Source organism: Lonchura striata, chromosome 6 (genome assembly GCF_050655825.1).
Source record: "Lonchura striata isolate lonStrDom1 chromosome 6, ASM5065582v1, whole genome shotgun sequence".
Lineage (NCBI taxonomy): Eukaryota > Metazoa > Chordata > Aves > Passeriformes > Estrildidae > Lonchura > Lonchura striata.
In genome coordinates this window covers 16,348,487-16,373,944 of record NC_140708.1, presented here as the reverse complement: position 1 = coordinate 16,373,944, position 25,458 = coordinate 16,348,487, and the positions used below count along the sequence as shown (strand labels likewise).

At 38.6% G+C, this 25,458-nt stretch overlaps 1 protein-coding gene and 1 long non-coding RNA gene across 5 annotated transcripts in view; one reads left to right on the top strand and one right to left on the bottom strand.

The window, feature by feature from the left end:
• LOC146767038 (uncharacterized) overlaps positions 1-25,458 on the bottom strand; it is a 98,518-nt gene that overhangs the window by 47,032 nt on the left and 26,028 nt on the right. Inside the window, exon 2 of one of the 2 annotated variants that reach the window (XR_014956276.1) lies at positions 4,594-25,458. This exon is cut by the window's right edge and continues 14,837 nt beyond it. The exons of the other annotated variant lie outside the window; for it this stretch is intronic. This is a non-coding gene — a long non-coding RNA (uncharacterized LOC146767038). Of the gene's footprint in view, positions 1-4,593 lie in introns of those variants that run through there. 2 annotated transcript variants of the gene reach the window in all.
• The window catches only part of LOC110468609 (pulmonary surfactant-associated protein A-like), a 25,119-nt gene continuing 14,019 nt past the window's right edge, over positions 14,359-25,458 (top strand). For 2 of the 3 annotated variants that reach the window (XM_085583356.1, XM_085583353.1), the window contains exons 1-5: positions 14,359-14,594; positions 15,554-15,653; positions 17,376-17,516; positions 21,320-23,009; positions 25,011-25,065. The gene's annotated coding sequence lies outside the window, so the exon portion shown is untranslated. Of the gene's footprint in view, positions 14,595-15,553; positions 15,654-17,375; positions 17,517-20,507; positions 23,010-25,010; positions 25,066-25,458 lie in introns of those variants that run through there. The other variant, XM_085583354.1, reaches the window with a different exon arrangement.

Here is a 25,458-nt window from a genome sequence, read left to right as displayed (position 1 = left end):
GAATATTAAGCTCAGAATATTAATTCTGTCCTTTTTTTTTTTAAGATAAAAGGATTTATCTGATAAGAGTATTATAGGAGTAGTGAGTGAAATACTGTCTATCCTGTGAGTAAAAGCCTGAGAGTAGAATTGACTGAATCATAACAAATGTTTTGCTGACTATCAAACTACCTGTAGGAAGCATGACCTCATTGAGTAACTGAGCAGCACATGTAATTTTGATTACTTAAAAAAGGTTGAACAAAATACTGCAATGTACCAACTCTGTCCAGGCTGTATAGGGTAAGGGGGAATTCTGGGCAAATGCAGAGGAAAAGAAACAGTGGAAAAGATTTGATGGAAAGGGTTTTACTGAGTCTGGGGCCTTGATCAGAGGAGGGTGGGATCAAGTTTATAAGCTGTGGGAGGTAAAGCTGGTCAATGACCCAAGGATTATGGGCCCTGCCCAAAAGGTCTTGGCCTCAATATAGCTCAGAGAGCCAACATTGCTGAGGTATTTCAATTTTATAAACTGTCCTGCAAAGATATCTCTCTCTCTCTTTCTCATTCTCTGCCTGGAAGAAAAAGCACTATTTTAGTTGCCCTATGTGATCTTTTTGCCTTTGCCAGTTGCTGCTGTAAGGGAAAATAAAGAATTGAAAAGCAGTGTCCTTTCTATGGAACAGGTAGCAACAATCCTGTAATCTCTATTTGAAATCTATTGGAAACTGGAAATAGAAAGAGGGTGGTCTTTCTCTTTGAGTTTAAGGAAAGGTGCTGGACTGACAAGATTAACTCTTGGTACTAGTGTTTGTCCTCCTGGATTTCTCCTTAAAACGTTCCTGTTACCATAAACTCAGCTTTCTCACTTCCTAATTACTACTCTTAGTGAGGTCAGGTTGTAGCTTGGTTTGTTGTCTGAAAAGCTATAGAATTTATTTACAGCTGTCAGAGGCTGAAAAATATAGAAAGAGTTCCAGTGGGGAACACTTGACAAGAGCATTGTTAAAAGTCTGTTCTTAAGGGTCAGCCCTTGTGATATCCCAGGGTAATGAGATTCTGTCAAAGCACAAGCCTTCTAGCAACTTTCTTTTATGTCCATATGCATTTATATATATCTCCATAGTTTTTCTTTTTTTAATCCCTGTGCATCTTTAGAGCAGAGTGTGAAGAGAAGCCAGGGGGCCAGGCAGGGGATGGCCCTATTCAAGCCCAGCCTAGTCTGTGTTTTATACAGAAAGAGGGTAGTAACAAAAGAACTAATTTCAGTGAGAGTAGCAGGCCCACATCAATAAAAGTACATTGTACTTTGAGGAGAATTTTTAGGAGATTCTGTGACCTTTGTAAATAATTGCTCCTCACTGTTGAAAAGCCAGGTGGCATACAGAACAACCTGCAGCACTTGAAGCAGCAATCAATGCAGGGTGCTTTTTCCTTCCTTCCTGTGTCAACACTAAGCTTTACATTAGTTTTGGTCTCTCTTGTCATAACTTCATGTATGGCAGGTGCCAGTCTGGCTTCCTGTAAACTGGCACAGCTAAAACACCAAAAATTCATCAAAGTGTGCATGTGCATATACATGTGTATGAATGAAGAGCCTGATTCTAAGGGAAGGGTTATTCTGAGGATCTTTTAATACAAAATTTAAAATTTACTTGTCTTTTATCTCTCAATTAAGTTTTTTAAAGCAGTAATTTGCCGAAGTTTTGTTTCTTAAAACATTTGTATTTTAGATATTAATAACAGAACTCTTTTTATGCAGCCATTGCAGTATGTGTTCATACCTTGTTTTGAATACTAGAATTGGCTTTTAATTCGTCTCCTTTCCTGTATTTGTGCTTTAAAACAGAAAACTTGATACATAAATGACTGTTAGAGCTGATACAAAATTATTCATTAGACAAGTATGTAAGTGTGACTGCCAAGTATAAATATTGTAAAAATCTTTGTTTTGAATTGTGTAGCACGAGGCTACAAATACAGCAATTCATATTCTTAAAAATAACTGCCTACCTAAAGATTGTAGTTGTACAAATAGCTCTGTACCATGGAAATGGCAGGACAGGAGAAGTATGTTCCAGTGTTAAAAATACTTCCCTGTTTTAGTACAAATTATAAATGATTTAGAGGACAAATTCAACAAAGTGGCTCTTTCTACAGACATAAAGTGACAATGTCCAAATTTGAGGAAGTGTTCAAACAATTAGAATTTAACAGGACCTGTCTGAATGAGCAAAGAATAAAAGCTTGTATGAGTGGTGAAAATTCTGTTTTTATGTATGTATGCAGTACAATAATTCCTAGTGTAGATGTTAACTTGCCCTTAGGCATTTTGAAACATGCATGTGCCTTATGTTGCATGCAGATACCTGACTGCAAGCAGCAGCTGAATGATCCTGCTACCACCAGTTTCACATCCCCCTGTCCTGGTGCTGTCCCTGAAGGAAAAGTGCCAGCCCTAATCCTGCTCAGACTCTCAAGCAGCCCAATGCTTGTGTACTAATGAAGACATTGGATGGGTTGCTTTAAAGGAGAAAAGATATATTTGGATATGCAATTATCTGTTTTATGTTTATTCATGGTTCCAACTTCTTAAGTGGATCCAAACGATTGCTATTTAAATTATGCAGTGCTATAAATCTGTTTAAATCTTTTGCTCGAGAATACATAAATAGAAAAATATGTTGCTGGCATATTTCTGATCTCATCATAAACACTCTTTACAGATTTTTATATGAAAACCATTTCTGACTAATGTAAAGCTGGCTACCTGAGCTGTAGTGTCTTCTAACATGCTAAAAAACTCAATAAGTACTAGCATTCAATTATGTCATCGTGGTGGTGTTGTAGCTGCTTAGAGGCCAAAGTACATTTGCTTAAACTGGAGTCTCCATAGTGTTTCTTTAAAGTCAGTAACTTTACAATGGCATAACAGAGCAGGGAAACCCAGATCCATTTGTATTAGAATGCTAACCTTATCTTGCAAGATCTTTGAACATGTTAAAGCAGAATTAGAAGTACTCCAGGTTTCCCTGATGAAAAAATGATTTTAACCCTAAATCAGACATGAGACTAATATAAGGAAGAAATAGAAGGAGGTTAAGATCTAATCTACACCTAATACCAACAAACACGTTAAAAATAAATTCAGGCTTGTCATTTCTGTCAGATTTTAGAAGGTAGAAACTATTGTGTTTAGACTCTCTGTAACCAGATATATGAGGGCAACCTGTAAAGCAGTGTCTCCCTGAGGCCACAGGAATGACTTGAGGTCAATATTCTCCTCTGATAAACAGTATAAGACCTTATTTTTCAGTGCTTGAGTAGTTCTGGCTTCATATACTGGCAAGATTTTTATTCCTTTTAAACTGGGTTAAGAAAAATCAGCTTCTCTGTCATTTTTCAAAAACTTTCTCTGAAACTGAGTTAGTAACTTGGCACATCCTGCTTTTGTTAATCAGGGCTCAAGGACTAAATCATTGCAATTTTGATGTATGTGGAAATGGTTACAAGACACAGCTGAAGTCCTCTAATGATTAGTTGTGGTAGATAGCATTATAAAGCCCTAATAATATTTTGATTATTCAGCTTTGATGGCTCTGGTATTTCTGAGTACTGGGCTATCAATTAGTGAAATCATAAAACCCGATATTTTGATCAGGGAAAAATGGTATATGAAATGAAAAGAAGCATCATTACTTCTTTCACTACTCTGCTTTAGGTAGGGATATCTCTGTTGGATGTCTTCCACAGAGCCCCATAATTAAATATCTGCTTTATACAACAGATATGTTGTATAAATGACAGCTGGTAAAAAATGCTGGGAAATTCAGATGGGATCTGAAGACCATGAGCTTGAGGAGAATATATCGCAAAAGAAAAATATTTTGTATTGACTGCTAAGTTCAGCATCATGCAAATTGACTCTGACAGAGGCATTAGCCAGAGTTCTTGCATTCCACAGAAATATCTTCCTTGCTCTCATTATATTTTTAATCCCTCCTAAATGCACAGTGTGTATGGGCAGAATTTTCACAAGCATTGTTGCTGCTATTATCAAATACTCCAGAAGCCTGGTTAAGATATACATTTGGTCTCTAATAAGTCATGAATTAGACATATCAGTTAATTGATTATCAGCTGCTGTTCCTTTGTTTGTACAATGTGTTTATTTACCATGAAAAAAATTAGATTTTTTTTTAGATTAATTAGGTAAATATACAGAGCATAGAGTGGCATGGGGAAGGAATTTGAAATCATTCTACTAATTCCTTAGTAGCTAATGGGAGGTTGAACTCCAAAATTATTTCTGCTTGAAACTTCTCAAAGCAACAAAAATCATGGGGTAAATAACTGAGTGCACTCTCTGATTTCCATTTTGTCTTCTTTCGATGGAGCTGCATTCAAAAAAGGTTTCTTTAAAATTCAGAATCTGTATTTATAGAGATGAAATTCTGATGTTATACCTAGTGTAATAATGTTAAATTTAACAGAATACGTGGCACCCATTAAGCATGTCAGAAGTAATTCATATTTCTGGTCTCCTGATTTACAGAGGGTATGTTAATGTTCACCATCTTATTACTGAACTTTTAAAATTCTGTTCTTGACTTACATTGGAGTCATTCACACAAGGCAGCCTATCTGTGCATATCTACCTCTTTTCACAGTCAGGAAAATGACTATATTTGAGAGATACAGTCTGTATGAGTTTTGGCTGCTAATTACAAAATCATAAGCTTAGAAATTGGATTTTAGTGCAGTTCTGTTTGAATACACTCAGTGAATCCAGAGCAACTGTGAGCTCAGATGCAATTGGGCATTACCTATAGCTAATGAGTAAAACAGCAAAAAGACAGGATTATAAGGGCTGAATTTTGCTTTCACAGGAACTTCAGTGGCTTAGCAGAAATAACCCCAATATTATCAGTTAAAGCCCTCACTGAAAGCTCATCATGTCTGAAAGACCAAAGAATAAAAGCTGTAAGAGTGGTAAAAATTCTGTTTGTATGTATGTATGCAATACAGTAATTCCTAGTGTAGATGTTTAGCTTTCCCTTAGGCATTTTGAAATATGTATGTGGCTTATGTTGCAATTAATAAGGGCTCCCAAGAATGTTGGACATCTGCCCCATCTCTGAAGTTGTCCTGTTTTTAGGGGACATGACAAACCCTTAACTCTGACCAAGGAGCAAAGAACCTGGGAGTTAACTTTCATACCAGAGCTCTCAGTGCCATGTGATGGAGCCTTAACTTACTACTTCCATTTTAGTAAATTTTTACAATTAATGCTTGTTTTAAAGACCCCTTTTTAAAGGTGCTGTTTAAGAGCTGCCCAGGAACACTCATTTTATGTATTAAAAAACAGAAATTCAGAATAAAAAGAGGGCATCAATCCACTTTGATGTAATATAGTTACCTTATGCACCATGGACAGTTAAAGAGAGCCATCAGCTCTTACAATAATTTGGACATTAACCCTTGCAGGCCTGGCTGAGCCAGTGTTGAGCACTTCAGTCCCAGGAACAAGTGACATCTCCAGCACTGCAAGCATGTTCCATGCTGTGGCCCTGCTCAGAATGCAACTCCAGGCAAAGAAAGCAGAAATAGAAAGGAAACGGGGCTCAAAATGGGTCCAGGTACAGTAAAGTGGCTTTCCTATAATTTGTCTCACTGGTAACTATGTTCAACTATTCTTTATTAAAATTATGTTTAGTACAGTCCTCAACCTACCAAGCATGGAAAGAATGTTTGTGACCCTTACTGATCTGAAGGTTTATAAAATGTCCTGATTTCATGCACTTCTGTGCTAAAAGACTAGATGAACATGAGAGCAGCATGTAAAACAAGGGTGGAATACTCCACAGGTAATTATTCTTCTATGGTTCTTTCAGCTCTAGATTACCATGATTAAATGGGCTCTGGTCTGGTAGTGAATTAAATCTGTTACTAGTGTTGTTGTTTCAGGAGATTTTTCATTTCTTCATACCTTTTTCAAAGGCGGACAGTAAGATATATAGCCCAGTTCAATATTTTACACTAAGGTGGGAAGAATTTATAAGCATTTTTTTCCAATTCTTTTTTTTTTCCAGAAGGAAATAAAAGGCCAAAAAAAAGAGAGAAATTCTATAGACTTAAGAATGTTTTTTCAGTCTAAATTGTAACTTACAATTCATTAGATACCTGGGAATGCTCAGGCAACATCCTTACCAAGCATGCTCAAGCATCCTACAGCTAAAGGATTTCTGCTCATTATTAAGGTAATTAAAAATGTTTTTGCTAGAACTAAAAGAAGCTACTCAGTCAATTACATGTTTCTGGACCCATAAAAACATTATTCTGGCTCCTGTTAAATTCTGCAGAAATCTGATGTTTCTAGAGGGCTAGAAGAAATAAATTTAACTTCAGAGAAGTTCTGAAAATTTCCCACTACCAAGCTGAGGAAAAAATAGAACTGTAATGCAAATGTATGTGTCATAAGAGATTGAGTACTCATGAAATGAAGCTGCTTGCAAGAAAATACTATTAAGGCATTAAACCAGTGGAAAAAAAAAAAGGTGTAGAAGAACGGGTTACTAAAGGTTATGAAAAGTCACATAAGCCATCTCTCTGCCTGAATAAAGGCTAGAAGAATAGTGCCTTCAAAGCAAACCTTGAGGCACTGTGCTTTACAGCTCCACTGAAGCTAATTAGGCAGAGAAATTGAAACCTTTCTGATTCAAGCAAGCAAGACTTGCCACCCCTGCCTCAGCTCTGTGACACTGATGGTGGCACATGTGTTCACCCATGCTGGCAGGCAGCTGAAGGGAGCCACTGGAAAGATGAAGAAGCCACAATCTGGTCACAGACAAGAAGTCTCATGCAGCACCACTGCAGCTTCAGTGGCAGAAGAGGAGGCAAATTTGCCCTTCTGCCTCACAAATCAGTCACTGCATTAGCCCTTCCCAAAAGCCTTTCATAAGTATATATTCTGCCTCAGTTATGGCTTCACATATCTCAGTATGGCTTCACATCAGTACTTGTGGTTTCCCTGTAAGCAGCCTGGGGAGGATGGAGGAAATGCCTCTCTAATATTCCATACCTGCACCCAGTTCTTAATCCTGCCTTTATCCTCTCAAAACAGGTATTTTAATTTATTTTTTTTGCCTTGCTTTACTGTTTTTCTCTTTAAAATGTCACTGGCAAAACCATCTAATGCCATTCTATGCAAATATAAGGAAATGGTGAGGAAGATAATAAAGATAGGCAAACCAATATAAAACAGCAATTTTCCAGTCAGAGGAACTTCCAATCTTAGCTAGTAATAGAGACCAAAGTCAAGATATGCTTCTAATAAGGCCAGTAGTAACTCACCATAATGATACCTTACAGTAATGCCACTTCATCATCATGGCACAGCTATACATAGAATATCATCACTGCACATTTTCCAATAAACTCAATACATTCTGAAAAAAGGTAATAAAATCTGTGATTCCAAATAGTGACATATAGCAGCTGCTATTTACCACAGAAACCCCCTTAATCAATGCAGTATTAGGGGTTAATTTTATTTCAGAAGAGAGACTGAATTTTCTTCTGAAATGGTAATTTATATATTTCTGGTGTATCTAGGTCAGTGCTTGGTCAGTTGTTTGGTGCATGTGGAAAATTGACTTCTGTGTACATTATCCTGTGATGAAAGAAGAAATCAGCTGCATAGCACTGAAATATTCTCACCATTTTACCTCTTTCCATCAGGTAACTTTCCAAAGTCTGCCTGGGAAAACTGCAAAGAAAGCAATGCCTCATTTGCACTTAAATAATTTTACTAAGGCTAAAAGGAAGACTTAAAGGACCACTCAGCAATCATAGGAATTTATTCAAGTAGGATCTAAATGCAAATGTCTGAACTTCTTAAATATATTCAGTTCTGGAACTCCAATTAAGATCCATAGGTATCAAATATTATACTTTGCATTTGTAGTAAAAGACTAGGATTTCCTTTCATTAGTTATAATCTGCACCCTAGTAGTTTTAAGAGGAAGCTGCAAGTGTTTGCAAAGTTGTGAGATTCATCATTTGCTTAGTTTGCACTGTTTCTCTTCAGCTTTTCTGATTCAACTCATTGGGTCATGAAGTGTTGAGGTTCTTTTTAGAAAACATGGACTGTATGGACCACAAAGGACAGCAGTTACAGATATTAGAAGAGCAGGGTGGCAGGGGTCAACCTTTTCTTAAAGGAAGTGAAAAACCCATTAAAAATGTAGGCAGAGAAGGTAAAGTAAAAAAAACTGATATAAAGGGAAGAAAGGCTCAATTCCTCTTTCCAGGCTGAGATAAGGTCCTGGTTAAACAGGAGGAACTGATGAAGCATAGGTAGGGCATTCTGCTAGATGATTCCCTCATGCCTTTTGAAAGGAGAATCAGACTGAGCTTGGGTTTGCAGGCAATTTGGACAGGTTTTGTTTTGCCCTCAGCTGAAGGATGCCGCCAAGCTGTTGCATGCTCAGTGGTGATTACTGATGGCATAAACAACAGCAAATTATTGTGTACAAGAAATGCACTATTCCTCCTAGGAAAAAAAAAATTCCCAGAGTTACTGCAGCTTTCTCAGATATCTGACAGAAGTAATTCTTCAGGATCTTAGTAACACGAGTATTGATGCAAAGGCCATCTCACAGGGTATCTGGTTCCAGGGCCCATTTGATCCTGCACCACCTAGATCTTTTGGAGAGCTACAGAGTGGAAGCCCATTTCTAACCTCTTCATTTGGAACAGCAGTACTCAGGTGCACTGACATCAGGGCAAATTGGAAAATTAGCCATGCATTTGTATGCAGTGTTCTCACATGTGGGTCACTTTGGGAAATAAGGTGGCCTTGCTCAGCAGGCTCCCAGAAGCTGCCACTCTGCTCTGCTGTGCTGAAAGCAATTTAGATGTATTGTGTTTCTGGGTCCTCTTCATGTTCCTGTTCTCAAAAGGCAGGAGTGCTAGTGGAAAATTATTAAAACCTGATATTTTTGAAGGTGACTTGAGACATCAAAAGCACTTCATTGCCAAGCTGCTGGGCTGCTTGCTTCTCCAAGGAAGTCAGCAGAGATTAGTGCTATAGAATAAATAGCAGCTCAGCATAACCATCACCTGAAATGGATGATATACAGGCAGGAGAAATGCTTAAGCATCCTAATATTCAAACTGAGATCAATAGAAGCAGAGTGGTAAAGAGAGAATAGTGGACAAAGGTGTAAATGAAAAGATGGATCCTGCTGGTAACTTCAGACTCTAATCTGCCTTTCCCTGGGGTGTCACTTGGTATAAATGTTCACGTTGCTTCATATATTGCCAATACATCATATGTAACATTTTTTTATTATATTGCATTAATGATGTCCCCATTATGCCTGTACTGCATCTCAGTAACAAATTCACTACTTTAGCATTCCTGCTTAGATTTCACATTGAAGTTTGTCAGCTACATAAGTCTCTATTCACTTTGTCATCAGTGAAAATTAACTTTCTTGTATGCTGCTCTTATCATTTTAAACAAACAGAAACTGTGTTTGGTGACTCACTAACAGGAAGTGAACATTCCTTCTTACTGTGAGGTGATATTAATGACAGTAAATCTTCCCATGACCTCAGTTAGCTGTCATTTTTGAGGCAATTCCCATGTGTCTGAAGAGCTGTGATGTAGCCTATGGTTATCAAAAGTAAGATTAGAAAAGGTTGTGTGAAAATGATTATTTTTGGGGTTTTCACTTGTATGCATGAAAGCTGTAAGGGATCTATTTCATATTTTTCAGAATTCTGTCTATTTAAACTAACATATTGAAATTAGGTTTCATTAAAGAAAAAAGTGATAGGCTTTCACAAATTCTGTCAACTCCACAGCCCTCATTGAGGTCATTGAAAACTTTGGGGCACCAAACTTTACAAAAAGGTGAGAACTGTGTCTGAGCTGTAGCAGAAGGGCTCTCCAGAAACTTAGTTATTGCTCAGCTACGGGAGCAATTCCTAACAGAAGCAGCCTGTGCCAGAAGATCCTGTTCTGTTGTACACTTCAGCTGGCACTGTAGGTTGTATTTAAACCAGTGACCATTTAAAGATTATTCAGACTATCCAAGAGAAGGGACTGGCAGAATCACAGTCATTCTTACTGCACTGGAGCTGTAAAGCTCCTGTCAGACGGGACATGACTGAGAGGTATTGGAGACTCCAGAAATGCTGTCAGAACACATTAAAAAACCCATTTTTGCATTTCTGTCATCACATCAAGATATCTTTGGCTCACTCTCTTTGGAAAGATCTACTGTTTCAAAATCCTGGGTCTTAAAAGTCTTCATGAGTTTCATATTTTTGGCACCTGCCTTTTAAGAGCAGTTAGGATTCATTCCCTAATATTTTTCAGATACCAAGACATATTTTGTGGAAAGTTACTGTAGAAATGCAGCAGCTTTGATTTCTAATGAGAAGCAATGCTGTCAAGGTTAATGACAACAGGTAGCTCTTTGGTCGGTCCCATAAGTTAGGCAAACCAGAGGGGAGGGGGTAAAAATCACACAAATTCTGAAGAGTCCATTTTGGTTTAGTCCATAATGTGAGTAAATTGTGCTTTACAATTACAAAATGTAAAATTTTGTCTCTGTTGTCCTTGTATCCGAAAGAGTCAGATCTTGGGGTGTTTCTGTAAGGGAGGTCAGTCTGCAAAACAGCCTCTGCCCCATGACTAAGCTGGGAAACTACTCCAAAACTATTCAGAACTTTGAAAGTGGCTTTGAAATAAATAGGATGAGTGAAGGCAGAATAGGAAGTTTTTGTACAACTCACATTTTAGGCTGAAGTGAATACAAGAAGACTGGTAGATATTAGTGGAAAGTAGGTGGTAGGAGCTACTCTGCTTGAGTAATTTGAATTGTATATAATTGTTTGTAAATATTGGCTGTTCAGGGTTTGTTTTTTTGGTTTTTTTTTTTTTCTAGTTCAGTACTATCCCTGTCAGAGGAAAGCTTTGCAGTGTCTCAACTGTTGGTCAAGCAACCTGAGTACTTTCATTCAATTCAGATTTAAGACGCAACTATTTGTGGAAGCCAGACTAGTTCTTTCATCTATTTGTGTAATAACTTCTGGGGGTAATAGTTGGAGGAGGTGTTAGTTTGTAGACATTACCTGTTATCTCCAGCTGTGTAAAAGCATCTGGTTTATTAAGGCTTCTATATAATATGAGAACTTACACAATAATAATATCAATATTGCTTCAGCATAATGCACCTGTTTAGTTCAGTCAGTACAGAGGAGTATGGAGTTACTGCAGATAATGTAAGTCAAGCCACTGCTCATGCTGTTCTGTAGCAAGCACTGGTGCAGCAGTTCAAGCTGTACCACCCCATTCTGCAGTGCCTCTTAGCCTCAAATGTTCACTGACAAATTTGGTGTCCAAGAGTGCAGCGATGGACAGCAGAAGTGTTTTAGTAGAGGTGAAAAGCTACATTCCCCTTTCTCTTTATTTGTTTACTAAATATTCAGAAATGTTGATCCTAGAGAAGAAATGTAGCTGTTTGGCTCAAGAATTCAGTTGACTTTGTTGCTGTTGAATCCTAAATACTTTAAGACCATTTCAAAAGCAATGGTTTCTCCTCTTGTTTACCTCACACCAGTCCTGCTTAGTGAGAGTTCAATCAAATCTAAGCTCTCTATCACAGCATTCCAGGCCTCAGCTCTTAAGAGATGTACTTATTAATGTATATGCTGAAGGAAGCATATGGCTTTGCAAAGCAGGGAAGATTTTATTTAGTAATAGAATTTTATTTAGAGATTGCTCATTAATTCTTTAAAACAGCTTTTGGTTACAAGTATTTGCTTAAGTTTATGCAACATAAATTTCATACAACTAAAACTCAAATTATTTCTTATGAATAATGTATTTGAACAAATATAGGCCTTCAATGTATTTGCAGATCATTTGTAGTCAGCTCACAGTTTTTATGTCTGAGCCCATTTTTTCAAGTTGTTTACTCATTTAGGTTAGAAGTGGGATTTTATATGTCTCCAAGTGTTTACTATGCAATTTTCAAGATGTATGACTTACTGCTTGAGGTGCTTTTTTTCATCTCCTTGAAAATCTCCCGGAGTCCACCTGCTTAATAGCATCCTGAAACATTTATTGTGTTTGAGTTTACTGTGCAGGTAATGGAAAGAGAAGCGTAAACTGATGAAAAACATTTCTCTGCTTCTTGTGAAAATATTGAATTCATGCAATGGTTGTGCTATCATCTAATAAACTCTTTTGCTTTCCTCCTATATGAAAATGTATGTGTCCAAATATTCATGGATAAACAGAATCATCGTATGCATGGATTAGCATAATTCAGATTAAAGCAGTAGAATAAACCTTGAGAAATATTTCAAGAGGAAATGATTTTGTTGCCAAGTCATGTTTTCTGAAACAGAAATTTTTCTTTCAGATCAGTTTCTGAGCACCTGTTGGAAGTGTTGCTGCTCTGGAGCACGATGCCCTGGTGTAGCCCTGTTCAGCCTCACGCCGGCCCTTCAGAGCTGGCAGGGACTCAGGTACTTCTCATTTCTTCCAGCTGATCCATTCAAAAGATTCTGCTCACCACTCACCCCTTGCTGGCCATTCAGTCACCCTGAGGCTCCAGTCACACTTGTGCTTTGAAAGGGACAGCTCAGAGATGACAAGCCCATGAAAATGAAATTAATTTTTTCTGTGTCACTGCTTTTCCTGGATTTCCTGGAAAGAAGCTGTGTGGCCAAAGGGCTGCTGGTTCTCCCTGGGAGGGAGATTTGCTGTCCCAGCAGGAGAGCCCCTGGCTGTGCCCAGGTGAACCTCACCCTCTTGGAGACGTCGGGCATTCCCAGGAGGAGCTGAAGCAAGCTGTGCTCAGGCCTCTCAGAGCTGGGAGGGTACGGGAGAGGGGACAGCGTGCCGTGGCTGGGAAGGGACACTCTGTGAGCTGCTCTTCCAGCCGATGTGTGTGTGAGCACTGCTGGGACAGAGCCATTTCTGAGCCCGTGAGCACCAGGCCGATGCCCGGGCAGGTGCAGCAATGGCTCGAGCTGTGCTGGTCCCCGGGGCAGAGCCGCTGCAGTGAGGCCCTGCCGCAGGAGGAACGAGGCAGGGCAGGCAGGGCGGCATTGCTGAGCACGGGCACGCTGTCCGAGGCCACGGACCACCTCTGCTCAGGAGCCCTGGGCTGCCTTTGGCCAGGCCTGTGCAGTGATACGTGCAGCACAGACTGACCACCAAAGCTTTCACAGGCTTCTGAAAAGCCACTTAGACAAAAATGTCCTTTGTCATTTTTATCTCTGCCCTGTTTAGTACTGTTATGGCTGTGCTGATATTTTCTGCTGTGATTTTTCCACGGCAATTTTCAGTCCTGGTAGAGAGAGAGTTAAGACAGTTCCTAATGTGACTAGATTAAAAAAAAAATAAAAAAACAATGATGTTTGAAATTATGATGTCCATTTATATGCCTTGTAATTAGTATGTCCTGTATCTGTGTTCCAGAACCCTGAATTCCATAACCATTCAAATAACCTCTATGACTGGTGAGAGTTTCCTCTCAATGCAAGGGATGGGGGGAAACCAAATGGTGAAGGCTTTTCCATTCTATTCCCTACCCACTCAGGTCTCTGAGAAAAAATGAGTCACGGATTGGTTTCCACAGATCAGTGGCCACCACCCTCTGCCAGGAGATTTAGTTGCCAGGACAACTGTTGCCAAGACGTGCTGGTTTTCCTAGGGAACCATTTCAGTGTGTTATTTCTGTACAGCAAACCATCTCCCATGTCTATTGTTATACTCACATGAGAAGATATCGGAGTTTTAGCTCCATGTGGAGATTGGCAAAGAGTAGCAAGGGAAGACAAGTCCAGTTACCAAAGGGAATTTGTGATCCCAGAGGGATCTGCAGAAACTTTGTGGTCTGTCAGACTATACATGCTCTCTGGAAACAGAGGTCCCAAAGCCCAGAGATGAGAGCCTCTTTAAGCCATGAGATCAAAATAAATTCCCAAGTTTGTAACACTTTAAAAAAATATCTAGCTTGGAATAGGATAACATCCTTGGGGATATTCTGCACTGTAAGAAATAGCTATATAAGCTCTTGTGATTGCATACAGTGGCTGTGATCAACCACTGCATGTGCTGGAAGCAACAGGTACCATCACCTCACCCAGCCTGGGAAATGTTCTTTTGGATTCAACTGTATTAATTTCCATTTCTTTTTGTATCGAATTATTTTTGTTCAAGTGGAAAATGGTTTTGATTATTCTATAATATGAGATAGCATTCAACTGAATGGCTGTAAGCTAGTTAAATGGATAAACTCCTCTGTTAATGCAAAGAAATGTAACACTGTTCTTGTCCACCAGAGGTCCCTTACAGGCCGCTTTATTCATTGGTGGCTGTGCTTTCACCTGCCTAGGTAGCATCTGTTGTTTCCCCTAAGGAGTACTTTCAGATCAGCTGTTGAAATGCAGGTCCGGAAGACCCTACTAATGACTTTGAATCTTTTCAAGAATCATTAACTTTAAGAAGCAGAAAGGAAAAATCCTGCTGAAACATAATAAAAATTGTGAAGAACTGTAGAGGCTTCCTTGATCCCATTGCCTCGGTAGGTAATCTCAGTATTTACATCATGCTTCACAAATTCTGCTGTGCATATTAAAGGATCTTGAATGTGAGCCAGCTCTGTACCCTGTATTACTAAATCTATATGGGATTCTTATCTGGATTCTTATCAGCTCAGTCTTCACAAAACCTTTCTCAATATGCACTTAAATTGAAAAAAATGTGTTTACATCTTCTGATACTTTAACTGGATGACAATGTCAGCTCTTGCATGCTAGTGTAGGCTTCAGCTTCATAAATTTTTGCTGCAAAATGATGAAAACCCTTGAGAAATATTTATTTGACAGATCAATTGTCAAATGTGAATACCTCATCCAGCTTTGGCAAAAGCTGCCATTCTGCATCTTCTGTTGCAGCAGGAGTGAAGAGCTGGAAATCTGCCATGGTGTTTTATGAGTCCTTAAACATCAAGATGACCTGTTCCCTCTTACATTTCATTTACAGTGGATGAAGGAAAAGCAAAGGAACAGAGTGGGAATATTCGCGTTCCTCCAAGTTGAATGAAGGACAGAAATTTCCCAATAGTGTATAGATGCCTTTACCCCAATAATTAGATAATGTGTTCTGAGTTTTGTTTGTATGGCATTTATTTGTGCTTTGTTACTGTTTGATGGCAACATTTAACCACTTCTTGCTCAGAGCAATATAGTGCTGAACAGTTCAGCATCATACAGGTGTATCAGCATCAAAATATTTTTATTTGATTCAGTTAAGTAAATATCAAGGTATAAACTCAGGTTTAATCATGAAGCACTGTAATTTACCTTTGTACACAGATGTACTGGAGCAGACAAAAACCTGTGATGTTCTGTCTCTCTAGCTCCCTGATTCCTTTAATACTGGGATAAAACCATAGCTATTCTCAAGGATAAAGATATAAATATACAAAGATTTACACTGTGCTCAGTTTTCCAGTTGCACTAAGCAATGCATTCTTTGCAGGAGTCAAACAGAAAACTGGGTGCAAAGTAGCCTGGTGCTGGATAAAAACTTTTATGGAGTGATGGGTGTCCCGTATGCAGATGCATTCCAAATGTGCAAGGTATTATCCCTTAAAGCTCCATGAAGCTTAAGAGAGAATTTTTTTGACTTTATAGTCAAACTTTTGTAATGTAATTAAAGTAGAAGAGCTGACTAGGGATGGTAAGAACAGCATTTCAATGTTATTTATCTTCATTCAGAATCTGATGCTTTTAGAGCTCAAATGTCTTTTAGCTCAGATGACAGGAAACAGCAGATTTTCAGGAGAGGAGGAGGAGCTCCTCTATTAAGGACCTATTAATAGCTCCTCTATTAAGGACTCTATTAAGCACCACTATTAAGGTGTTCTTAATAGTAAGTATCCCAAGTGAGGGATCCTGCATGAATTGTCAGCTTTGAATGTCAAACAGAACTTCCTCTGAATTAAACAGGTTGTTTGGGTTTTTTGGTCTGGTTTGCTTCTGGACTCACCCTCCTAACAGTTTCTGTCAAAATTATGCTCAGCCTTGCAAGCTGTGTTATTCCTGTGGCACTGTTCTAGTGTGTCCTACTGTAGAAATTCCCTACTCCTGCATAAGAAGCTGATACTTTAACCTTGCTCTTAATATACCAAGCAGTCACAGGACAGTCAAAGATTTTATCGTTAATGAGGGTTAGCTATTTCAGGATAGAGAACAAAACAGAAAGCAACTCTTGATGTGCACAGTCCCTTTGGCAGGCTGACAAGTGAAAAGAAATAGATGAAGAAGTTCAGCTCTGCTCCATTCTTCTGATTGTGGAGAAGCACAGATGCGTGGTAGGATACACAAGGGATAAATCACTACTAATTCACAAGAAAATGATCCTGCACAGGACAGCTTCCATCTTATATATTTCTAAGAGCTCTAATTACGCTCACTGTATGAGCGCCTATTAAGAAATCATGCTCCAAAATGCCTGCTCTGAGTTGTTTTTTTTTTTTTAAGCAAGGTTATTCCTAGAGTTTTGTTCTTCAAAAGTCTTTAATCCTGTCTCTAATTGTCTCAATGAAAATTTGAAACACTTTGTGAACTCCTGGTTTCAGAATAAAAGCACTCTGATGGTCCTACATCAAAGCAAATCAGGGAGGTAGCTGTGCATTTCTACCCAGTGTTTTAACCATATATTCTTTTGCAAGTGTCTAGGAGCTGTCACCCTGCTATGTTGTGATGAAAATAATTGGGTATAGCTCCCACTTCTGTTATTCCTATATGATATTGCTGCTCTTGAAGAATGCTCAAAACTGATGGCTCCAAAGGCAGGTTTGAAACTTCAAAAGCCAGGTGTTCTCCTGTGCTGAGCTGCTTCCTTCTCCAAGGAAATCTGCAGAGTTTCACTGTATATTCAATACACAGACATAAAACCATTCCCTCAAAAGAATGGTATGCAGAAAGAAGGCTCTAAATAGTCAGGAGCTGTGTATACAAACTTGGAATCACTACCAAGTAATTCTGGCAGAAGATATAGAGATAAGCATAGAGAATTGCACAGATAGAAAAGAAATTACAAACCCAGTTAAGAAAAACATTTAATATTTTGTGAATACTAAGCCTCCTGCTGTTACTATTTTTATTTGTTGCTCAATGCAGATACTTATAGTAGTCCTGTAAATGCTGTTCTTCATATAAAGATTCTGGGTTTGGCAGAGTTTAGTGCAATTTCTATGGTGTGGAAGAGCTATGTTTCAGCAAGATAGTGTCTTGACCTGGTGAGAACCTAGGGGTGGGGAATTGCTGACAATCTTGTCTGCTTCATACTTCTGCAGGCAAGCAGCCTCCAGGGAAGTTCAAGAGTCGTACAGCAAACCAGACATTTTTGTGGGTCACAAGGTTACAAGTTGATCCCTGAGTGCCGTGTGTTGACAGCGTATGGATTCCACATCTGCTTCTTGGCCAAAACAGCAAAGGTCAGTGTAGAAATCTCAGCTTATTTAAAAAAACCCCAACAGATATCTAATTCCAAATCTCTTTTTAATGATGTTGTCAGTAAAATGTTTTTACCAAATCATATCTGACAAGTAGCACTGCTCTGAAATGATGCATTCATTATTTTTTTACAGACACTAAATTTATCCTAGCTCTTGAATAGGAAAGATACAAGGCAACCTGACAGCCTATAACTTTTCTCTCCAATGCCACTAGAACAGAGAATAATAACCCCAGAAATGGCATCCTGGGAACAAAACCCCTCCTGACACTGCTGCAGGGATTGAGAGCTTTAATTTTTGAAGCTGGAAAAATCTAACAGACCTTACTCTTAGTAAGGAGATTTTCTGCAAACAAAATTGCTGAAAAGTCTCTTCCTCAGCATTAGATTTTATGTTATTAATTTTGCAGAGCTACCAAGCACACACTGTACTTTCCATGTGCACACTGTGGTACCTTGGGCAGCTGGACAGTGCCAGCTGTGCTGCAGTAAAGGCAGTCACTGCACTAAAGCAGGTCTCAAATAGCCTTCCCTCTCCTAGGTTACTGAAAACTCTATCCACTGACTGAAAAAGAGGGAGAAAGCCTTACAGCCAAAAATCAGTGCCTGCAGTTGTGCTGATTCTTGAATTGTTCATTTGTACTGTACCACAGCCAAGGTCTGCCCAAGGCCAGGCAAAGAGCAAAGGGCTCACCCCCAGGATGTTGCACGCAGCCCCTGTAAATAGGGGTGGGAAGACTGAGGTAGGCAATCATCAGGATTGTGCAAGGCAGAGATAAGCCAGTGAGCAACCTCTTTCCAAAACAAAGCACAAAATAACAGCTTTTAGTAGAAATAAATAGGATATACCTTTTTCTTTTGGCAGGCTTGTCCTCATGCTAAAAATTCAGCCGGTTTCTATTTCACTGCTTCCCTCCAGCACTCTGCTGTGCTGGCTGCCAGGCAAGCTGGTGGTGCAGCAAAGCTGGTGGTGCAGCTGGTGGTGCTAGTGTGGTAAAGGTGCTGGGAAGGGAAGAGCTCCTTTGCTGGGATGAGTATTTGACTGTGCTGACAAGGAGGACTGTCAGGAGGGTGGAAGCTCACAGTCTAAGAGCATTCTGCCCCCGAGTAGTCTGTGTGTAAATACAGATTTCCTAGGACTTTAATTCAACAGGGCTGTCCTCTTCTCTCAGCTTTTGGGCTGATGACCAAGTGCTGTCACCTCCAAGGACAGATCTGGAAAAAGGACTTCCTGCTGCCTCACCAGGTTCCCCTCTCTGCCATTGGGTCAATCATGGCTTAAAGCATATTTTAAGGAAGAAAAATTAATTACCAGAGACATCTGTCTTCAAAAAGGACTTAAATTCAAAACTAGCTAAATATAAGTTTCAGGGCACCTTTCAAAGCCTAATTCTCATCTATGCTGAGAAATCTCAAACTGTGTAAGCCTTGGGACCTGAAGACTGTAATTAAATCCACACAATGTGATTTTCCACATGGGATTCTCTATCCTTCTATAGGTATGGATTGCAAAACCTGTTTGTTTTTGTTTTTTTTCTTTTCAACTCCCTAAGATTTATTCAATTTTTGTGAGAAATTTGGTGCATTTTGCTTTTTTAAATCTAAGCCGTTGTTGGTGCTAATTGTCATCAGTTGCCTTAGAAAGTGATTTAATTGCTAGGAAAACCTGCCACCATTTTGCCAAAGTGTAAACAGACACTTGGGCTCTTCTAGAATAAACAATTGGAGCACCCTGGAAAACTTTGGATGTAACTAGATTTTAGCTCCTGGCTGGCAAAACCAACAGAGATTTGTGTAAGGTAGAACCCCTGCAGGGAGTGAACTTATCTGAAGGCTTACATTTTGTTTTCAAGTTTTCTTTTATTTTGAGCTTTGTCTTGTTGCCTTCAAGGAAGACACCAGCAATGTCAACTTCCCTAGTATTGTATAATTAACACAGTATAGAAAATCAGCAGAAGGAAATCCTTAGAGGGTGTTAAGAACTGTCTGGAGTCCATGAAATTGGATAAGATATATAAACCACAATTCAATTTTGTTATAGTAGTTAGCTAAATACCTTTCTTATTTTATTTTAGCATGTGCCATTGCTCTAGACTTTGATGGGAGCCTAATGGAGGAAGAACAAAGAATAATATAGAAAGTGGTGCTTCTTAACCTCTGCTTTTATCCTAATTACAATGTTCTTACAGTAATATTCTAATGATTATACTCTATATGGTACTTTATCAGATGAAACCTGACAGGGGAAGCTGCTCTCTGTGGGAAATCTTTTCTGAAGCTTAAAAAAAAGATAAATAATTGAGGTGAATAGCAGAATTCATGCTGGATTTGATTTTTCTCATTATCCAAATCTGCCAACCAAATGGTTTTTCCCAAGGATTCTTTTTTTGACTGGTAGAACTGGGACAAATTAGGGCCACTTGACTTTAGTATGTGGCTTATGTACTATAAAAGTTTGTCAGCTCATGTTTGTGGTAGTTTAATTTTGGGCCTTTTTCAATAAAAGACAATACATGGGGTATGATTGCCTCACATTTGACACTCATATTGAAAACAAGTACAACCACTGTGGTGCAGCCTGTCAGAGTTTTATCTTATGATGTTTCTATCTGTTACTGCTGTTCTGCTCAGAGAGGGCAGCAAAGGATTGCAGATCTTTTGGAATGCAAAAGGAGCTCATCTCTGAGATGTACTACTGAGGAGAAATGTATCTTTTTAATATATAAAGTCTGAAAGGAGAAATAGGGGTAGCATTCACATCATTGCTGCGCAAACATACTTGAACTTTTTGTCCTTTAAGGTGTGGGTGAATGCAACTAGTGGAGATCCTAATAAGAGAAGCACTTAATCATTTTTAGCTTAGGCATTACCTGATAGGTGTGAAGAGTCCCAGTAGAAACACAATATGCTGCTGAGGATTCATCCTCAACTGGAATATTGTATGAATCTTTTGGCATGAAGATAAATGCTGTACGTTTAGACATATAATGAACAAAACACTGAAATTAATTTGTAGCAGTGAGATTAATGGCTGTTGTGATATTAGGTGTTTTCATTAGACCTCAAGACTTTCAGACTGTTATAAGCTTGGTTGTTTTTTTCAATATGCACAGATATAATCAGGTGCTATATGACATGATTCAGACACTATCCCTTTTGTCTGAAGACAGGAGTGCATTTCCCAGGTAACCCCTCAGAATTATGCAAATGGAGAAATTTATTAAATTACTCTGATTTGTCACCTATCTGTGGACTTAGCAATGATTCTTCTTCATCCTTTCAATGCCTTGGCTTTCACTGCTAAGTGTAAGAAGTTCAGTTAGTACAGAAAACCCTGAAAAGACAATTTATTCCTGCCCAAAGTTCAGTGCAGTGCTCCTGCAGCCAGTGTCTTACCAGCTAGAGATGGTGCCAAAGGTGCAAAGGGTGAACAGGTACAGAGGCATGACCATTTAGCAACACTATAATTTTGACACTCCTTATCATCCTTTAGTCTTGTTTCATGCCTCCTTCAATCTTCCCTTTTGTTTTTTTACTTCTCTCCTTTCTTCTGCCCCACTAGCCTTTTGCAGGCTCTGCACAATTTCAGGATGCTGAACATGCTTTCTGCATTTATAATGCTACTCTAGATACTTGGCTTTTAATAAATTAAAAAAAAATTGTACATTTTCACAGCAGCCCATAAAATAGAGATGTAATGAGATTTTAATCTGATCGTACCATTTGTACTCTGAATCACCTCCTATTATCTCCTGCTAAATTATTACTGCTCTTTCTTTCCAGGGGCAGCTCTCAAAACCAGAAATCATGCTTGCTAGAGTTGCCTCTTAATCTGATGGTCATAACTTGATTGCTTCATGCTCTCTGCCCCAACAGCAGAATTCCCCCAAGGTGTGATTTGTCAGGTAACTTCTTTCATGCTCTGCAAACAGCAAATGGATCCAAAATGCTTTGTCATGTGGCAGAACCAAGTCACACTCTCTCCCAAATCAATTTCTGCCCAACTCTTAATAAGTACGTATGAAATTGTATATTTTCTTACCGTGTCACATCTGTGTTATCATGTGTAAACCACCCACCTTGGAATGATGTGCTTGCTTTCCATCCACAAAGGAAAGTCTCAACATTATCTCTTTATATGAACTGTGACAGAAAATTTCAGTGGCATACACTGATATTCTGTATAGACATCTTCTGGTCCACAAAGTCCTCTGTGTGCCCTCTGCAATTCCATGGTTGAAATAAGAAAAGTATCTTTCAACAAACTACTCCAGAGAGGAATCCTTAATAATGTTGTGATTTAGCTCATTTTCTATATCATATACTGTGATATGTGATTGGATTACAGCTGAACAAAATTGGCTTTCTGGTTTAAGAGAATGTATACCTCTGGAACAGTGTGAGGAGACGTATTTCAGTGTATTTTCAGCACCACATGTAGGGGTAGTAAAGGCTTTTTTATCAAAGTAATGCAAATGAATATGGGAATAATTCAATATTCATGAGGTGTTTTTATTTTCTTGGGGGTGGGCAAGTGTAAGAGCAAGGGAGAAGTAGTCAGTGTTTGGTGCTCTCTTAAACCACTAAGAAAGCATAGTGGGAGAAAAAATTAGGAAGCATTTGAACAATTTTTAAAGCTAAATTCTAGAAGAATTGAGAGACCTATAGAGTTTTTCTGGAAAAGTGAGACCTTCAGGAATAAAGGGAACTTTAGAAGCACCAGGAGAGAGAGGAATAAAAGTAGAATATAGAAGTAAGAAATAAATTTCTCATGTTTCTATAGTCTGGTTTTCAAACTTCCAGTATAGTCTCAAAAAAATATTTGTGTTTGTGTCTGGTATTCCTATAGCACCACTTCAGGAAAGGTGTGACTTCCAGAAGTGTGAGAAGCAGAAAAAGAAACCATCTGTTACATAGGAGATGAGTTGCCCAACAGAACTGGAGGAAGAAAGTGTCTGGAATGAGTCACTAGCTTGTTGTTTTCTGTGGGTGAAATACCAAGCCCTCTATCTCATATTATAAACAGCACCTTTTCTTCTCTCATTCTTTGCCTTTCATGTGTTTTTTGCTCCAACTTTAATTAATTTTAAAATGTTCACGTGTGTGTTTTGCCTTGGAGAACTGGGCTTTTCCCTCTGAACAGAAGATGACTCTGGCAGCTCTGAGAAGTCAAAGCCTATCCAGGTGTTCGCTCTGGTCAGGGATAAGGCACTCCCAGTTGGACAAATTCCCTGACAAATCTGCAGTGTGACCTGTGATTTCTGCTCTGGAAACCAAATATCTCTTTCACGTGGCATCAGATTACAGGAGAGCTGAGCATATTGGAGACAGGTGCTGTGCAGTCATTTTAGTTTAAATTATTTAATAACAGCTTTAAGTCCCACTTGTAGTAACTGATGACTTGCAGAGACAATTGCCTTGGAAACAAAAGCACAGGTTTTGGAGACTCTGTAGTCAAAAAGCCAAGGTAAAGGTAAGTTTGCTTTTCGGCCTGGTAAAATGATGGATGTGCTTGTGCTGTGCCCGTAAATGGGGCCTGGAATACCCAAAACAGGGTGTATTTATAATTGTTCTCTCTTTGGCATTCAGTTTTGAATCTCCTAGGAAAATACAGATTTCATATTTTCAATCATTATGTATTAAAATATGTTTATCCTAGTGATTTAAGAGTAAGAAATTATGGCATGCTCAGCAGGCTGGTGGTTCTTTCTGCCTGAGTTCATCATAAATACAGCATGAGAGAAGCATTTGTTAATAATCGTGAAATAAATGAAATATTTGTCTCTATTCCATCTTCGAGCTGAGCTGTAAACTTGGAGAGATTACTCTCTAAATGTAGCTTCTGATACATTCTTTTATGATGTAAATAATGGACAATGCATACAGTCCTATGTTTCTTCAGTATTTAGTGATGCCTTTGCTCCTGAGGCACTTTTATTCTAGTTCTAAAATTGACTGATAATACCACTTAGAACCTAGAGTGGTATTTATCTTCTGAGTACAGAAGTCCACTGCGGTAGCTACTGACATGGAAATAATTTCTTTTTTGAAGTTTCAGCTATTTTCATGCAGCTCTTCCAATGTGATTGGAAAATGAATTGTGCTATAACTACAAAGAGGAGTAAAACGGTAAACCAGTCAGGCAGTTGCTTTGTGTGCAGTAGAAAATCACAAGAAGAGAACAGGATGAATCTATAGGCATCAGCTGAGTTACAGGAGATATAAATCAAGATTTAGATGCAGTGGAAAGCAGATTTTTTTTTTTTCATAAATTAAATACTAAAGTCTGCTGCTGAAATGTTCTCCAAGTGGAATTTAGCTCATGCAGGAGAAAAAAAAAAGCAAAAGTCCCTGTTTGTGATAGGTCCTTAATGGGAGAGAAGTGATCCTATAAGCCTTTATTATTTTCTTGATGGGAGCTTCTTTCACCTCAAGTGAACTACAAAAGCACAATTAGCTAGGAATGGGTGAATATCGTGACAACAAAGCCCAGTACTACAAATCTGACAATTAAGAAAAATGTTTCCATTGAAGGCTATAAGTATTTAACCATGGAGGAGAAGATTTTCAATTTGTCTTCCACTTAGTTTAAGACTAAGCTAAGTGCCTCTAAGGAGAGAAGGATTGTGGATACAGTGGCCAGTTATGGACCCATGGGAACATAGAAATGTGTCTGTACAGAGGAGTATTTGATGCCCAGCTCATCTGTTTTATAGCTGTTATTTTCATTGCCTAATTCCCTGTCTACCTTTATAAGTAATGACATTTATTTTCTCTGCACTAGGTTATACAGGTACAGCAAAGAAGCAATTACTAAAATTGGGAAAGGATATGAATTTTCCAGAGTATGATTTATCTATTGATCTGCTTCATGCCCTCCTTGTCATTACTGGCAAAGTATCTTTGCAGTTCTTAAGTGAACTGCATTCTTTTTCTGCATTAATTGGTGTCTTGCAGCTACGAAAAACAGAACGTTTAAAATTTTGTCTGGAAACTTTTAATCAATATTTATTACCTAAAAATATAGGAAATGGTGCAATATTTAAAAGATGTATTTGGGTTTAGGGATCAGAAATAATTCAGCCTCCAATGCATTCATTTGGAATGATTATGTAAGTCTATTTTGAGACAAAAAAAACACTGTGAAATGTTTTGAGACCATTTCATCTGGAGCTCAACTAAGAGCAGTGACATGTTTTACCTCAGTGCATTAGCCTGTAGGGTGCAATGACTAAACTACTGACTTAAGAAAAAATACCTGGAGTTTTGAAGATATTAATGGTTGTTTTCTTTCAAATGTTTTTTTTTTTTTCTTAGAAATACTATTGCTGATGCCATATCAACCACTTTCTCAAGAGTTCAGCTTTGAAGCATGATCTGGACTAATTTTTACATTATTTTCCCCAGCATATCTCCAATAGAGCTGAGAAATTTATGAAGCTTCTTGTAACCTTAAGTTAATGTTTATTTTCAGAGATAACTGTGCTTCATTCAAATGGGATCTATACAAACCACAAACTGGTTTCCAGGTAAGTGCAAAAGTACTTTTGTGCTAAACACATTGGAAATTTGCAAAAGCAGAATGAGAAAACATTCCTATGCATGCTCAGTTTCCTATGGCCCAAAGTTATCAGATAATTAACTTTTTAAACCAGGTTGTGTACAGGAAAGGCATATTTGGCCCCAGCAAGGATTGGGTCTATAGAAAATCTGAGCTGCACTTTTGGAATAAACTCCCAGTCCTTAAGCTCTTAGGTTCCTTCTGGTGTCACTTCTCCTTTCCCCAGCATTTCCTGTCCTGTAGGCTTACCCTGGTGTGAACCATCCCATGGGAAATGCTCCCCCAGCTCTAACACGTCCTGTGCAGAAGGGAAGCTGCCAGCTCCCCTTTCTTTTGAGGAAATCAAACTGCTCTTTTTTAC